Raw genomic sequence first — 12,372 nt, 5'->3', positions numbered from 1 at the left:
TGTCCGTGGCAGGAGGGTTGTGACAAAATGATCTTTGTGGTTCCTTACAACCCCAAACATTCCATGACTCTGATTTTGGTTTTGCTTGCTCACATGCAACTGGTGTGGGCTTAATACCTGAAACAAATAAGGAAATTTCCAGCCTCTGTTGTTGGGAAGATCAGTTTCAACAATCACATTTTTCCATTTTGGATTTAAAATCTTGAAGCCAATGATTAAATATATAATTTTTTATTTTTTTTCTTAAGATGTGCTGCCTTGGCACACACATGTTTGGAACAGACTTTATGAGACAGAGACACACAGCAGTGTGGACTTGTGCCAGAAGGAAATGAGCAAGCTCCTATGTAGAAATAAGCAGAAACATCTATGCAAGTTGTTTAGCATTAAAATGGGGATGTCTGGAGTTTGTGAAAATGCTCTTACCGTGAATGTACAGTTTACCAATACTCTTTTGGATTATTTTTTTTGATGCATTTAGAAGTGTAAGGTAGTTAATTTTCTCTGTAAACAGCAAGTACTACCCATTAGACAAAGGACTTCTCTGTGCAGTGGTGCTCACTTCCCCTGGGCTTGCTGCCCTCCACACAGTCCTCATTGCTGTGCAGTGTGCTACGTTCACAGCACATCGCTTGTACACTTCAATCAGCCTCTCAGCTGCTCCATTCTGCCTTGTACAAACAGCTGTTCCATAGTCTGGAATGCTGGCTGCTGTTTGGTGGGCAGCCAACGTGCCTGCCATGCAAATGTCAGTAAGACTGTGCCTGGCAGGGCTGGTTTTAGTGAGAAGAGGGACCCAATGGCTCCGGAACAGAGGTGGCTGGGAGTGCTCATGGGTATCTCATCTGAATGTGAAGTTCAAATTTGCAGCATGGCCACAAGTCATCTGGAGACCATAGGATTGTGCCTGGGCACGGCATGGCATGACATGGCAGCGTGTTGTCTGACTCCAAATCTCATGTTCAGAGACAGCTGTGTGATCCCCCAGCCTGGCCCTTTACACAAATTATTGACATTCCTCCCTGGAGAGTCTGATGATCAGTTTTTTACATATTTCTTTAGAAAATTATGACAGCCTGCCAGGTTGTCAGGTGGCTGTACTGTTCTCTAATTCTGGAGCACACTTCCTGAGGAGATCTGGCACTCCTGGCTCAAGTCCTCTATTAATTCCCTCCTGGAACGCCTGCTTTGGGGTGTGCTAATACTGCTGCACCTTTCCTGCTTCAGCAAGTGTGACAACATAATGCTAGCTGAGAAACTAGGTACAGCCTTGCACTTAAAATAGGAAAGAAATGCAAAGAATTTGGATAGAAGAGACTCAATTGCAGGAAATAAAGCTCCTGTTTTTATTCTTGGTCTTAAAGACTTCATAGCTGTTATACTTTCTGGCTGAAATTGCATAGCTTAGTCTATTTCTATACATTAATTCCTTCTTTTAAAAGTCCTAGTAGAGTCTCTGCACCTTTTTAAACCACAGCATATATGTATGTATATATATGTGTATGTATTTACAGACTAGTACAATTAGAGGATGTGGTTTTTTTGCAAAATTTGCTGAGGAAATTGTGGAGCTGAAATGAAATGGTATATAAATTTGAAAATTGGCATGGTAAGCCTGGTATAAAAGTTCTGCTGTGCTTGAGCATTGTCTTTTTTAAAACTGTGTGTTAATGATTTCTGTTAGCTGGTAAAATGTCTTGCTCAGAAAGTCACATTTGCATGTGCCTGAAGCTGCGTAATTTTATAGCAGTTTGCTATAAAATCCACAAACAACACAGTGTTTGGGAGGTGGTGGTGTGTACTTAGAGTATGTACTTCAGTTCACTTCAGAGGTGCTGAATCTTAATCTAGGTAATGAATGAGACCAGGAATCAGTTGCATTTATGTTCCTGAACTCTGTTGTCATTGTTTCATTTTAGCCAACAGAACTTTCTTATGATCAATGAATTCTTTTAATAGATTTTGTTATATCAAATAGATGGAGAATGATTTAAATACATCTATGTGCAAATCTTGGATTAAATGTTTACTTTTGAAAGGTGAATTTAAATTTTTTCATCAAATGCATAGGCAGTGATAGGTCAGAGATGACCCATTTGCAGCAATATACCCCAAAAGAAAGAATTCAAAGAAAAATCAAACCTAATGTATTTTTTCAGGATTGTGCAGAAGTGGAGCAGTAGTCTAGAAGAGGGAGTGGAAGGAGGTTGTCTGTAAACCAGAGTAAAGAATGCATCTGTTTAAAATGCCAGGTCTCATTACAGGTGTGAATCCGAATTGTATGTCCCCACATAACTTGTCAGCAACCAGGTAAATAAGAGAAGAATCAGACCCTAGAACTACTGTTGGGAAAGAGTAATTCAATGAAAAGACTAATCTAGTTAAATGAAAAGGCCTTTGTGTATGGAATTACTCCCAAATGTAAGTCATAGAACAATGCATGCTATTGAAATGCATTTAAAAAAAGAAGAAAAAAAAAAAAAGAGGAAAGGAAAAAAGGAAATAAATGAGCTGTTCCAAGGGTTCTTTTGTATCAGACTCATGTTTTCAGGAGTGGTTCCCAGCTTCCAAGATGCATGGGGAGAGGAGGGAGAGAGGAAGGCAGAAAAAGAAGCCCCCAGGAGCCCAAGCTCCTGCCCTGCAATGGCCCAGAGGGAGGGCATGAAAGAAGCAGCCTTCATTACCCAGGTGTAACCTGTTCCCATTTGTTGTGTCTTTTATTAATATTACTAACCTTAAAAACCCACCAAAAACCAAAACGGAACCAAATCAAACAAAACCACCAAAACCCATACAAATTCCAAAACAAACAAACAAGCAAAGCCACCAAAACAAAACAAACAACCCCCCAAAAAATCAACAACAAAAAACCAGGTGATGTTTGCCAGCTGTCCCAGTTCTGCAGCATCAGTCAAGCCTTTAGAGCTGCTGTGTAGCTGTAGGATTGTGTCTGTGCACAGGGCTGTAGGGCCTGATCCCTTTTGGAGTTTTTGTGCTCTCTCAAGACTGAGTTCAGGTTCCACAGTGTGCAGTGGGATGAGTTTATATGCATTGCATGTGCCCATAAATACTGCAAAATAGGCTTGTGAGTGTGACTGGTGTGTGCAGCATGGGAACTCACGTGTCTGGAGTGAACAAGCAGTGGGGCTGGTTTCGTTCTCTAGAAAGAGTTCCTTAGTAAGGTTGTTTTTTCCAGAATTTCTGGAAGTTTTTGCTAGGGTTAGGGTTATCCTAACCCTAACAAACCTCTGGATAATCCAGGTTGAAAGAAACATCAGGAGGTCAGCTAGACTAACATTTTGCTCAAGTAGGGTAAGCTGTGAGGCCACACCAGGGCTGGCTCATGCTCATTGGCCTTTGAGCATTTTTTGGTAGTTTCTTTGTCATGATAATATTCCAATATATGAATTTACAAATATAAATTTCCATCCCTGCCATGCTTTCTTTTGCCAGATTCATAGACAGAAGCTTTTTGAAAAGTGAGGAATTTGACAGTATAACTTTTCATTTGCTTGTTTGAATTTTAAAGAATAACACATGAAATCTTTAGGTCTGGATGATTTAAGGTGACCAGATAGGTACCAAACACAGATTGTTGTTTACTACTGACACACAGGTTAAAATAGTAAGAGGATATTCAAGCCCAGATGGAATTTTATGGCCATAAATCCCTATTGCTTGAATTTCATGCAGCACCACTCACAGTTTGCTCGGTAGTTTGTGGTTGAACCAGAGAAGGATAGTTGGCTTTGTTGGAGTCCTTGGCATTGCTTTTAAAGCTGACATTAAAAAAACTTGACAGCTTTGGGATGTGGTAAAATCTCAGCCTATAGACTAGACTGGACTGAAACCATTAAATGTGATACATAAGGAAATTTTAAAATCTATTTCACCTTGAAGTGGCCTCAGCAGAACCTGTAGACATTAATTCTTCCTGTGGTCTGTATTCCCCTCTGCAGTTATGGTGAGGGCTGCCTGTAAAAATCCAAATTTTCTGTTGTTTTACTGGCAGAATATCAGAAAGACATTGCAAATATTTCTCTCTTCTGGTCCCTATCTCCAAAACCTCATATAAACATAAGGGCTTTTCCTTGCTAGACATGTTGCCTGATGAAAGCAGCGCCATCTGGCTTTCTCTTCCTTTTTTTCACCAAATATTTGCTGCAGTGTATAAAACTAATTTCAACTCAACCAGTTTATTAGCACTGTTGCTATGTTTTCACTTCCTTATACTAACAATTATTTGCCATTGTTTTTTTTTACTTTTACTTGCTGAGTGACTCTTGTGTTTTTATTAAATCTTGATGATTGCACTACTTGTGAATGATTTTCTTTGACTTAGAGTATAGTTATCATGGAAGTAATAGTACATAAAATAAATGCAAAAGGTATCAAGAATATAATAATGTCAGTTATATAGTGCATGGATATATAAACAGCTTGGATTTACAGGGTATTTGTTCTAATTAATTCCTATCTGTTTTCATGGAAGCTTTGTAGAAACTTACATAGAATGTAAGTTTAGGATAACTGCCCCATTCGCATGCACGTTTTACTTTTTTAACTTTGCTGTGACAGTTTCTGCCATTGCCAAACTGTGCTGCCAACATCTCTGTTTAATGCTCCTATTACTCGTGAAGGAGTTGAACATCAGTCCAGTGTTACTGAAATCCTGAGGTATGGAGGAAATTTCCAATAGATAAATGGCGTTAAGATCTGCAAATGTGGTTTTTAAACCCTCTGTCTAGTCAGAGATTAAAATCAATAATTGTGCTTCTACCTAAAGAAATGCTTCCACTGAGCATCCTGCTGCTGAATCTGCCTGAAAGCTGCACCCTGGTTAACTCACCTCCCTGAGGGTCTGAGCATGGAGCTGTTCCCCACCCACCCCAGGCATGTCCAGATTATATTGACAAGACTCAGGTCCCTCTTGTCTACAGGGTGAAGATGCAATTTTACTTTAAATCATAGGCCTTAGAGGAGCTAAATTGGTAGTACTAGATAAAAGTTTGGGATTATGCCCAGAAGTGAGAGAAGTTTAGGGTCTCAGCCCAGCATGGAGCTGCTCAGCAGTGCTTTGGGGAGCAAAGAGAAAGTCAATCCAAAATCACTCTTTTGCTGATCCAGCATGTATTTTCAGGGGAAGTGACATGGCTGCAGTGTGGGAGGCAGATCACCGTGACCCTGACAGTGACAAAGCCATAATTGTGGTGTCTGGGGCACAGGCCTGAATCCCTCCTGTTAATAAAGGAGTGTAGCTGAGTGACAGCTACACTCTGCACTTTACTAGAGAAAACACACTCCTTCATTTCAGAAAAGAATTTCACACATCTGTTGGAGGAGGAAAACCATTCTAGGCTGTGAACCTTCATTGAAGCTGGGTGACTTGAATGTCTGAGGATGGAAGGAGAAAAAGCTGCTGCCTCAAAGCATTGGCGCACCAGGCATGCTAATGAGAGTAAGACCCAAAGGGAAATCCAGCCCTGCTGGCTGTGTCCAATCCCATTGTGATAAAACAACTGGGAACAGCCACAGAATCCCCTGATTTGGTTTGGGATCAGCTGCTTCAGCATGAAGCACTGCTAAATGCAATTCTGTAGTGGACCTGGTTCCTAAGGGAGCTTGCAGTGACTAAACACAGGCTAGATCCAGTGCTTGGAGCAGACTCCAGGTGCCTGCACCTGTGCTCTTATTCCCTGCCAGCCTCCACAGACCCAGGGAGGGCTGGGCTCAAGGTGTGGATGCAGGCAGAATTGAATCTTTTCAGCTAGAGCTGTCTCTGCTATAGGACTGTAGAGAATCACTGCAGTGCAGTGGCTGTCAGGAGGGAGAACTGTGAGGCCCTAAATCAATGTGATGGATTGTACAAGGGCTATAATTCAAGGGGAAGTCATTAGTCCCTTCTGAGGGTTTCCTTCTTGAGCACCACCAAACCATTTTTCTGACTTCCTAAGTAGGCAGAGGGATTGAGTATGAATTTATCTTTCTCTCTGCCATTACTTTCCTGCAGGATTAATATACAAACCAGAGGTAATCAATGACAGAGACAGGAAATGTCCTAATGCTGAGGCCAGGGCAGTTGTGGTTTGGATGCTGTTTTTGCTGCATCTCTAGGCACTTGGCTTTTATTTCAGAAGAGAAACTCCAATGGTAGTGTTTAAGAGTAATGAATACTTACACCATAATGCTGGGCAGTCTCAGGACCTTTATAAAAGCATTGCAACTATAGACTCAAAATACAGAACAGCAATTTTGAAAATATTAAGAAAAGAAAATGATCAAGACAGAAATCAACACCTTCATATTTTTAAGAAAGGAAAACACAGAATTTCAGCCTAGCTCGGAAATGCTGCATTTTTTTTATATCGGTGGTGATAAGAAGATGAATTAGGAAGCTGAGAAAGAAGTCTATATGTGGACTCCTTAGCCTGGCTGCACCGTGCTCCAGCCGCCATGGTTATATTATAGTGTAAGCCTTGGTTTATGTTGCAGTGTAAATATTGACAGGTATTATTGTCAACAATAATTGTTAGTCTCCTTCTGGGTGAGTAACATTGCAGATTTCCCTGGCTGAGGCTTCTGCACTGGTGCTGCTGTATGGGAAGTGAGGCATTAATACCTTGAGCATAGACATTAAAGAACTCCTGTCAGGAGAAATGCAAAGTGTGAGAGGTAAAACTGCTCTGATGTACTTAATTGCTACTGGCCAGTCACTTACCTCCTAAAACCACATTTCTACCAAACCTAGTACAACTGCCATGAGCATGAAAAGCTTAAAACTGGGGCTGTTTTCCAGACTAGCTGTCTGAAAATATTATAGGAAAACTAAGATGTCCAATTGTCCCAACTTCAGGGGTGACAGTTTCTGGTTACATATATGTTCCAAATACTTTTTGTCTTAATGTATTAAAAAAATCAGAATTAAAACTCCTGAAAACTTCAGCTTTGATATCTTTATATCAGATCCATTGGTGATTTCAAAGACCATACAATTTAGACACCAAGTTGGGCTTTAACATCCTGGTTCCAAATATCATTATTTTTTTTTAAATGGGTTCTTAACTGTTTTTCAGACTAGACATAGTCAAATGCATCTTTATTAATTTTGGTGGACTCTTAGAAGCATCTATATAATGGGATAAAATAAGAGGTATGTATATGAGCTAGCAGGTAAAGAGATCCATCCTGTTCTGTTCTGGCAGAACAGCAAAGCTGTTAGGAAAAGAAATGAGATATTTATTCCGTTTTCACTGAGACATGGGATCAGTGTGGATTTCCAGGAATTTAAAATTATTTTGGTAGCCTTAGGGCAAGGTCTGAAGGTGGGTTCACAATGTAAATCCTCCCAACATCCTGCCTGTAGATGGTGTTCATCCAAGTCATGGACAAAACAATGCAAAGTAAAATTGCACTGTTATATGGGATGAATTGTTGGAAACCAGCATCTAGGAGTCTATTATTGTTATTGAAATGGCTCTAGTTTATTAAAGGAAATTTAATCCACTAAATATATACAAAGCTTGTCTGTCAGTTTCTCTGACTATCCAACAATAGATTTTCTCTTTTTTTAAAAATTTTTTTATTTTTCTTTCTTTTTTACATAAATCTGGCAAAAGCAGTAGGAAAGGGTATCTTTGGTCAGCGCTCTGAGTCAGTTTATTCTGATACTGCTCAAGGCACAAAATACATGTTTATGTTACCATGTTGAAGTTATTTGTTTTGCTTTTAAGCGGTGTGCTTTGCTGTAGACAGCATTACTGTCCATTCAGGAATTCATTGAAAGTACAATTAAGGTACAGGTACACAAGGCTTGAGAAAATCCCAGTCCCATAGAGCCAAACCAGCACAAATTAACCAACTGCATGTTGTAGTTCTTTAACCTGCTTTGATCCTTTGGGATGATTTGAAAATGTCTGCTGTGTTTAACTTTGTGTTTTTTGCGAAGGTTTTAACAAAACTCTTAAATTCCTGAATAATAAAAAAAGGGGCCTATTAAACAATGAGCTAAAGCCTGGTTAAGCAGCTGCAAACAAAGTAAGCAATGACTCTGTGTCTGTAGGTAATGCTGAGTGGTGGCCGAGGTGCAGGATTTCTGCCCTTTTGGGAAGGCTGTGGGCGAAGCCTGTGCCTGTGGAGTTTCCTGGGAGCAGCTCTGCCGTGGAGCTGTGCTCTGGTGTGCAAGGCTGTCCCTGCAGCAGGACCTGGCGTGCCATCACATCGAGTGCGCTCCAGACTGGCAGAACAAAAAGCAGCTTTGTGCTGAGGCCATCAGATGCCCTGAGATTTCTGCTCTGCTGAGGAGCCTGAGTATGCACTGAAACAAGAAAGCTGCTCTCGGTTTCCAGCTCAAGTTAGGAGCCAAAATCAAAAGTATGGTGAAACATGCCTTCAGAAATTACCCATAATAAGCAAAGGCTTTTAGTAAAGGTGAAGCAGGCCTGTAGACAGTGCATTTGAGGTGAGTCTTTTGAAGTATGATTCTAGAATACAGTCGTAGACTTTTGCACAGGTTTTTCTGCTATGCCACTGAATTAGCAAAAGGAGAGAAAGATTTAAAAATTATTTCTTGTGTGTCTCTGTTTATCTGCTCAGGTTCAGATATACAGCTTGCTTTGATTTAAAGAAGCTCAAGGATATCTAGGGCCATTCTCATCCAACACAATTCACTATAGACTTGCTGTAAAAAGCACCTAAGTGTTACTGGAAAGGCCAACAGCCTAATTTAGGAGAAGATCTGCAGACATATGCAAACATAATCAAAAATGCTTTTTCATGTTTTGAGAAACAGCCTGGCACAGCCAGGCATTATCTCCCTATTAGGTATATTGAAAAATGCACTGGAAAGAGAGTTAAACTGCCTACCTCACCTCAATATTTATATCCTAACTGGGTGGTACTGTAGTACAGAGCACAGCTGTGTGTGCTGGCTGCCAGACAACATTCCTGAGTCTACCAGTGCAGAGCAAGCATCCTGATGCATCTCTACAGACACTTCTGATTGTTGAGATGAAGTCACTCATGGGCAGGGGGCTGCTACCAACACGATTTCCAAGCTGTGGATTGTGGGTGAGCCTCTTGTTCGTCATGCATGTGTGTACTCTGCATCTTTTGTGGGAAAGTGCTCCCAGTGACCTTAGGGAGGTGACTGACAGGGTGTTTGGGCCTGGTGAGCCCACTGTGGTCTCTTCCAACCTGACCTATTCTATGGTTCTGTGATTCTGTACTGGAAAGAGAGCCTGTATTTTTGAGAGTTGATCCAGATCTTGTCGAAGTTGAAGGAAATCCTGCAGTGAGCTTTTGCTGTGTTGAATGTGAACCAAGACTGCGATAAAACATATAAAAATGCTGGTATTAAAATGAAAAAGAAAAAGACATTTGATACCTGTTGTGTAGCTTGCATGTTTGATCTCCCTTGCCTACAACAGCTTTTCTTTTTTCAGACTCAGTGTATATAGAGTCTGTAGCTGTGGATTTCCCTTCTTAGCTGGTAGTCTTTTTAGGAATAATATACGCTGGCAGGAGGGAGAACCAGGATGCTTCCAGGATAAAAATGTACTGCCTGCATCAAATGTCCCATTGACTTTCACATCCTGTCTGTGAAAAAAAGCCCTTATTTAAAATCTCTATTGCTGTGGGGTCTTGTTGGGGTGGTTTTGGGTGGGAGAAGGTTTTATGTAGAATGGAAATGAAGTTAAGTGAACATGTACAGAGACAAATACCTTCATGTGTGCCCTCTCTGCCAGTGCTTTCCTTCCCCCATTTCTGGGGGACACTCCACAGCTTCCAACCCCAGCTGCAAAGGTGACCTTTGGTTCTAGCAGAAGGTCTTTTTCTACTGAGGTGTAGGCTGGAAGTGGAAAGATATCCTCTTTACAGAGAGTTTGTCAAACCTCATCATTGACAAACAGGGTCTGAGACCACTAGTCAAGGGGTTTCTCTGTTCAGACTGGAGCTGCAGGAGGCATTCATGCAGGTACATGGTGGATGGCTGGCAGGCCTCCCATGGGGAATGGCCACCATCCTCAGGAATGCTAATCCATCACATAAAATGGAAAAGTCTTTGATTCAGACAAAGGTTAGGTATCTTACTCTTCATTCTAGATCTGGGGCTTGAATTAAGCTTGGTAAAAATCCTGATGCTCCTGTGAGTACTATTCAGCTCTGAGTAAATGCAAGCCACGTCCAGGGAACAGCACCCTGCAAGCCCTTGGGAGGGATGAGGAAATAACTCTTGGGTGGATTCAGGCTGTCAATTAAAATTTAATTATAGCCTTTGGCAATATGAGAGCAAAGGTTGGGTCTAAAGCTTTTTGTGCAGTCCTATTAATAAGTCCAAGCCATTAGGTGACAAATTAGGCATTGGTCATCATTGACAAGATAGGTCTTGCCAGTAAACACAATCAACATCGGGTGTGAGACTGTAATTGTGAGTACAACTGTGCAGTGACAGAATACAGCTCACCAGTAGTCTGTTTAATGTAAGAACTCTGCAGCCTACCCACCTTACACCATTGTTTCAGACAGAATAGGTGTGGAGAAAACCTGAAATAGGACTGACTTCCCCTAAAAACCCGGCAGAAGATGTGAAGAGATGGTAGGTCTGGATAATAGGAATGTCTCTCCTGAGAGCATCCAGCCCCAGGCAGCTTGTTGCTAGGCAGAGGCACAAAAGATACATTATACACTCCAAAGAGGAGTCTGTACATTTGATTTTAAGAAAAGAGCTGAATTTTTGCCAAGATTTACATATTTAGGTTTTTTGTTCATGGCATTTGATATTAATTTTAAAAGCAGTCCATAATTTGCCCTGCTGACTGTTGTGTTTTAACTGTGGCACAATTCTAACACCTCCCATTACATTTTTTTCACCTCTGCAATTACCTTATGTAAAATCAGGGTTGCTGGGTTTTTAAAATTTTTTTGAAGAAAATTGCCTAGAGTACAATTACTGTGCAATGGCTTTTTCCAGTGCTCTTGTTCATTCTCTTACACAGTTGAGCATGTGTTCTTAAAATGCAATAGTGGTAATATCATGCAGCTGCAATTTCATTATGGAAACATCATCTTCCGGGGATGATGGGACTTCAGGGACACAGCATAGTACAGGTTTCCACAAAAGCATCTTGAGGTTATTTTACCAGCATGATTATGTGTCTCTAGGCATGCCTTGAGACTTCTGCCATGCTCTTGGACTGAATGCAGAATAATAAAAGCTGAAAAGTAGCTCTTCCTTAAGCTTTTAAGCAATTTGACTACCTTTTTGGAGTTTTTAATAGCTGGGAGGTTTAAACTGCTGTGGGAGTTAATTAATACATGTATCTATTTTGATCTATCTGCATTTACACACATCAGACAGCATCTTGTGTATGTGGGTGCTCATGTAAATCCTATTGGAGTACATCTATTCAGTGATCAGATATCAACAGATTTCTTTTTCTTTCACTTTCCTCAGCAAAAGACAGGCATCATAGAACCTTAAAGCTGGGCTTACCTGTTGACCTTACTACTCCATTACTGCCCTAAACAGCCTGTTCCAATGCTTTACTGCTTTTTCAGTAAAAAAATGTCAAGTTTTGCTTTACTTTTCCATTGCTGGGAAGCTGGGCAAAACCATAATCTAAACCACGCTGCTGCTGTGTGCTTGTGCACATCTGGAATGACCTTGCTCCTTGCAATCTTGGCAAGACATTGCTGATAACTCAGGCTCAAACCACTTCTGTGATGGGACACACAGTGTGCTGTGACATACTGAGCTTCCAGTAATCTTGTACAGGTGCAGGTGAGCATACTGGGGGTGGAAATGGCCTTTTCAAATCTCTTTGAATTGGAAGTACCTCCGCTGGCTGGTGTCTGAGATTACCAGCACACCCAATATTGCTGGGGCACGAGGTTGTTCACAGCCAGCCCAGCCTGATGGGGCTCGGGCACCACTCAACCATCAGCCTTGTGTACAACCAACTCCTGTTTACCACCATCCCATGGTCTGCACGTGGGGTTTGTCCAAGGCCCAGAGGCTCTGCAGCTGCAGCAGCCATCTGGCACCTGGGGGAGTTGGAGCACTCCGTGCACCACCTGAGGATGGGCTCGGATTTGTATTTCTGGATGGAAGAATCTGAGGGATTCAAGGAATCCCAAAGTGTCTGGAGTTTTTAATTATCACTTTTATTATCAGCCAAACAATTAGATATATATGTTTAAGGTGGTTTTTTAGTCTTCTCTAATGAGTCATGCTCTCAGTGAAATATGGTCTGTAATTACGTTCTCCCTTGGTTTTCATAGTGTCTAAGCATTCCTTTTATATTTGTCTAAAGTTTGTACTGTTTCTTCTGTCTCTTTTGAATTTTTATTTTAATTCTTTCACTAAGAGAAACA

Source organism: Zonotrichia albicollis, chromosome 12 (genome assembly GCF_047830755.1).
Source record: "Zonotrichia albicollis isolate bZonAlb1 chromosome 12, bZonAlb1.hap1, whole genome shotgun sequence".
Classification (NCBI taxonomy): Eukaryota; Metazoa; Chordata; class Aves; order Passeriformes; family Passerellidae; genus Zonotrichia; species Zonotrichia albicollis.
This window is presented reverse-complemented; position numbering follows the sequence as displayed.